Source organism: Seriola lalandi, unplaced genomic scaffold, assembly GCF_002814215.2.
Source record: "Seriola lalandi dorsalis isolate HSWRI2012SDOR001 ecotype SW California unplaced genomic scaffold, Sedor1 jcf7180002054945, whole genome shotgun sequence".
NCBI classification, from domain to species: domain Eukaryota; kingdom Metazoa; phylum Chordata; class Actinopteri; order Carangiformes; family Carangidae; genus Seriola; species Seriola lalandi.
Window position 1 is genome coordinate 390903 of NW_019525496.1, and position 5841 is coordinate 396743.

General features: G+C 40.7%; 1 protein-coding gene and 1 long non-coding RNA gene across 2 annotated transcripts in view; both read left to right on the top strand.

Moving 5' to 3' along the window:
• Positions 1–5841, top strand: part of LOC111644959 (uncharacterized) — an 80064-nt gene that overhangs the window by 54722 nt on the left and 19501 nt on the right. The gene's annotated exons all lie outside the window — the stretch shown is intronic.
• LOC111644879 (uncharacterized) lies at positions 2522–4466 on the top strand. The gene is made up of 3 exons (XR_002759823.2): positions 2522–2703; positions 4170–4327; positions 4412–4466. It is a non-coding gene; the product is annotated as an uncharacterized LOC111644879 (long non-coding RNA).

The window sequence follows — 5841 nt, forward strand, 5'->3', positions numbered from 1 at the left end:
TGCTGCTGTCCAATGAGGCGAGGAGAGAGATAGCGAAGCAGGTGAGAGCCATGAAGGAGGAGAGACGAGGGAAGCTGGACGCCCGACACAAGTACTTGATCAGCAGGTTGGCAGACGCCGCGACGCTGGGGGAGGCGGAGGTGGAGGACGCCATCACCTCTGATGACAAGGTAGCATCACAGTCCGGCTCTGAAACTAGAAACTAGAAACTCTCTGTGTTTGATCTCTGGGTCTTTCATGTCTGATTCTTCCAGTTCAGTCTCGTCCATGATTTCTTTGCTGCGAACGGATCCAAGAAGCTGATTTTCTTCTATCAGGATGTGAAGCAGGTAACTTTTCTCACCTTAAAATATGTTTCAGTTGATATTAAATCTGTTCACAATGGCGCCTTTTCTCTGTCTCTGGTCTCTCTTTTCTGAAATCAGCTTCTGCATCCTGTCTTCCTTTCATCATCCTGTACTCATTATTCCTCCCTGACTATATATGTTATATATCTATATTATATCCAAATTTCTGTCTCTTCTATGTTTTTGTCCCCAGAATCTGTCGTCCAGTCGTTCCTCCTCTGTGGACGCCGCGGCCTCAGCTGTGGCTCAGAGGAAACTCTTCGTCACCACAGGGAGCTCCGAGGTAGATCAGTAATCTTTGGTTTGTGTTGCATCTTTTTGTTTAATACCAGATGATGCAACAGCGTGAGGACAAGACAACACAGTCATCATGCAACTTCACTGAGTCAGTCAGCTCTGTGCACGTGTTGACTGATACCTGACTCTCTGAGTCTGTGTTGTGTTGCTATGGGAGAAAATCCTGAGCGCTGATTTGTTTGGTGGTTAGCGAGGTGATACAAAACAACTTCAGCTTACAATACATTACACAACCTGAAATACTTTCCATTTCCTGTCTCTCACAGAGACGAGCTTGAGCTACAAGCTACAGTGTTAAAGCATTTCTAAATTCAGGTAAAAGTTTAGTTTATCAGTATCTGAAACGCTGAATAAACAGATTAACACTCAGAGAAACCAAATCCTGCAAGGTTTGGATGGTGGGTCCAGGTGGGCGGGGCTTGGTGACTGCTTTGTTGTGACATCACAAAGTTCCAGAAGTCCTGACGGCTGGTTTTAAGGTTCAGTTTCTGAATAAACATGAAGCTGAACATCGTCTCTTTCTGTTTTTCCAGCCTTTACTGGAGAAGTGTCTGTTCTTCCTGAGAACCACTGACAAGGCGATAACCACCGCTAACGTGCAGCAAGTCCGTGATCACACCTCACTGTCTTTATGATGAGTTCAGCCAGAGAGGGCGGAGCCTGCAGGATGCACCTGTGACCTACCTGTGTGACGTCTTCATGCTGTGTTTGCAGGAGGTGAACTTCGGCATGTTGGACTGCAGTGACGGCAGCATCCTGAACAGTCTGGAAACTCTGCTGTCTCGCATCATGATACCGGCCCTCATGTCACAGCAGGTACGTCCATTCACCTGAACGACACCTGAAAGGAGAAGGAACGAGCTAAAAAACAGGCTTTTATTTACCCCAAAAATGAAGAGAGTCATTTATTTATTAAGAAAGCTTCTGAGTCCATAAAAGATTTCAACTAAACTTCACACAAACTTTTAACACACGTCAGTCAGCTGCAGGTGTGGCCGTCACAAACCCAAAGTAAGATGCTTCTGAATTAAGGCAGCAGGTGAGCTGGTTGTGTTTGGATTCAGAGACGAGCTCTGTGCCGACTGTCGGACAGGAAGCTGAGATGATGACGCCAGGCTTTAGCTGCTTCATGATTTGAACCCGTGTTTTTACTCTGAGTCCAGACGTGGGGCTCAGCGGAGGAGGGAGCGTCCCGTCCAGACGTCCGCTCCTTTCTGTCCTCCGTCGACCGGTTTGTCGCTAATCTGAGCTCGGCCAAACTCAACATGGAGAGGAGGTTCCGGCTGCAGCAGGTCGACCTTCCTGACGCCATCAGCCAGAGAGCGAAGACAGAATTTATCAGCAGCCATTATTACCTGCAGATGTGAACATGATATTAAAGAATTATTATGCAGCAGACCCAAAATATTGAAAGATGATTTGTGGACAGTGAGTAATATTTTTACTACATTTACAAATTCTACTCACAGGAGCTTTAAATGATCTCGCGTTTGCTTTAATCTCCTCCTTAATTAATACAAGATGATTGAATTGAAAGTATTTTTTTATGTAAGAAGTAAAAGTACCGGAGTACTGTTAGCAAAAGTAAAAGTGTGTCCCTATGTGATGACAAACTATCATATAAGAAATTATGGAGACAGATTTTGTGGAGAATCTGAAAGTTAACCACCAACCAGTGAAATAGAAAGAGCAAAATAAAATCCCTCTGAACTTTGGTGAGGTTTTAAATTATTTAAAATGGTTGAAATCTTAATAATAAAGTATCATAACACAGAAATGTTTAATTAAAAAATGATAAGCATCTTAAAAATAGAACCCGCCCTCCTCCAATTCAGACTCCAGTCCAGCAGGTGGAGCTCGCGCACCTGTGAGCCGGTTCTTCCGGCAGCAGGTGAGCCGTGCAGCAGGTGCAGGGCCCCGGGCTTCTTTGAGCTGTACCTCGGTGAAAAAGTGTAAAAATGAACGGAAACTAATAATGGAGCTGCTCCCGCTTTGTGACACCGGCCTGAGCTTGTCACCTCACCTGACGCTCTCTCAGTCAGTCCTTGTTTTAGTCCAGGTGTGTGAACTGGAGAAGGAGGCGGGAGAACAGGTGCTAGCTGCTAACCGCTAACTTTAGCTAACATGCTAGCAGAAGTTAGTTGAGCAGCTGAACATAAAAGCAGCTGTAACATTAGGGCAGCTGAAGGTGAACGTGCTGCAGAATCAGGTCCTGTACAAACTTTATTGTCCAAACACTTTATTGACACAAACAAAGATTAGACTCTGAAACTGTTCAACAGTTTAAGACGGTGAAGAAGCTAACCGGAAGATGCTAACCGGAAGACGCTAACAGCACAACCCGCATCAAAATAACACTGATTCTTTTTTAGTTTTGAATTTTTTAAGCTTTATTAGTTGATTTATTTTAGTAATTATCTGTATGTGTATTCTGAGCCTCAACAGTTTTTTTTATTATTTTATTTTATTCACTGGATTGTGTTGAATTTGTTGAATTGAACAACAAACCATCAGAATAATTTAATGTGTCCATGTAAATAGCTGAAGAATGTTTTACAGTATCTAATCAATAATATATATATATATATATATATATTTTTTTTTTAACTCAAACAAAGAATCTTTAATTTTCAAAAATTCAAAAATCACTTTCTCACAACCACATTTTAATTCTGTGTAGCATTAAAACAGTTCTATCATCTATATGTTCTTTGGTCCTGCGGCATCAAACATCACAAAATAAATGAAGCTTGAGAGCTTTTTTGCAGCAGAGCTATTTTGACCTTATCGGAATAATCACAATCAGAATACTTTATTGATCCCCAGGGGGAAATTAGATTGAGTTACAGTTGCTCCCTCAGCAAAGAATAGAGGATAAGAAGTAGATTATAAAGATAAATGATATACAGAAAATACAAAAATATGTCCTTACACTAGTATATATATAAAATAATAATATGTAAAGAAATATGTAAGGATATGAATTTGAAAATGCACTTGTTACTTGTAAGTATAAATAAATAGATTATTAGGTAACATATTATATTTTCCCAAGAAAGATTATATATTTATTTTATTACTCCATCATTTAGCAATGTTTTGGAAATGGCTGATTTTTGTACTTTTTACTGGCAGTACTATTCAGTGTTTTTATATTTTATAATTCTCTTGACCTCAGGGTTTTGTGTGTGAACCTGTTGAGCCTGTTTTTCCACTGGGTTCAGTTACAGTTTGTGACGACACTTGATGATTTTATCTTGTTCTGTGTGGATGGACACAATCTTAGTAATCTTAGTTCCTCAGCTCAGCACATATACAGGTAATATTTCACATATACAGGTAATATTTCACATATACAGGTAATATTTCACAATCACCTGCACTTAATCGACAATTCATGTTGAAACCTTGACATTTATTAAAGAGTTTATCAGACCATCTCTTTAAAAATGGCAGGTTAATCTTGTCCTCATAGTCTTAATTGGATAAGAAAAGTGATGATATAATTGTGTGTGTGTGTTGCAGACTGAAGCTGATGTGTCAGGCTCATGTGGACCAGGTGAACAGAGAGGGGCAACAGCCTGAGGGCGGCCCACCTCCTCCACAGGAAGGAAGCTGAAGTGAGTGGGAGGAGCTAATGGACGGATGACATTTATCGCTCCCTGTGAGCGTCTGTGGAGCAGGTGAGTTGTTATCTTGAGGCAGTAATAAGTTGTTTTCCCTCTTGTCAGTCTGAGTTCATCACAAATATTCCTCTTCTCATGCAGTGCCTCTGTCGTCCAGCAGGAGGCAGCACAAGTCCACAGAGAGATGAGACTGTCTCTTATACACATCTCTCAGGTTTTACTCAAATGAAACCTCTGACCTCTCTGACTTCACAGGGGTCAAGGGTCAGCACCTTGAATCATTTACAAAAGCATCCTAACCAATAAGTGACAGGCAGCTGAGCAGTGAGCTTTACAGCCTCTTCATAAAGTAAAACCTTGATGCTCACAGGTTGGTCAGACCAATCAATAATTAGAGCTAGACCGATCAATAATTGTCCTCATATAACTGTCCACAAGTTTACTTCCCATGCAGAAGCCCCACCCCCCAGCACAGGGTAATCCAAACTCTGGTTTAAACTGATTCAGAGTCAGTGTCAAAGTGAATGTATGATGTCGTGTAAATGAAGCAGGAGAACCGGCTGCGTTGGTCAACACACACACCGTCTCTCCTGGTGGCAGGAAGCAGCTTTGTTGTGTGTTTAGTTGCCTGCTACGGTTACCATGGCAACAGTCAAACTTTTCCTCTGCAGAGCCAATTTTGATCTACTTCCTGATCCCTCTCTCTCTGATTAGCTGGGAGTTAGGGGGCGGAGTCAGACACTGCCAAGATGGCGACGGTGGAGCAGCTCACTCTGAGCTTCAGAAACTTGAGGGTATTATAAATAATTAGCATTGAAGCTTCGGTAAGGTAACATGCAGTTACCACGTGAACTCAATAATTACAAACATATAGAAATAAAATAGACTTGCAAACCTCATTGGCCACGTGAACTAAAGGAACCTCCCGCCTTTTGAGTCTTCATTCAGCTTCATACACTTAACACAGTGAGAAACCTTTTTCCATCCTCTCTGAAGAACCGAACCCTTTCACCCGTGATCCTGCTCAGAGCGCAACTAACCAAAAACCCAACCCACAACAATGCAAAGAGTTCCGCTATCAAATATTACACAGCTCCTTTTTCATGTATGTTTCACGTGTATTCTAACTAATAATCATGTTAATAAACAAAATCAATATTTTATCCAAACAGAAAATGATTCTAATTTATAACTTAAATTATTAAATGAACTTAAATTAAACTATCTCTGATGGCAGCTACATCGTGGGTCTGTTTGCAGAAAGTTCACTAATAACACAGTGGATAGTAAATAATAAAAAATATAATATAATATAATATATATCCTGAGGATCACTGAGAACCACGGCTGCCCTGAGAGTCACATGATATTTAATATGTATTTTTACAGCAAACTCTTCAACAGTTTGAGGATGAAATTTGCTTTTGACGTACGATACAGTTCATACAGGAGGAAAGAAGTGCTCATGTAAGATATCACTTTATGATTCGATAGTAAAATATAATTAATCTTTCATTTTAAATACAAAATAATCAATCTGATAGATAAAATCTAAATCTCTTCATCTGGAG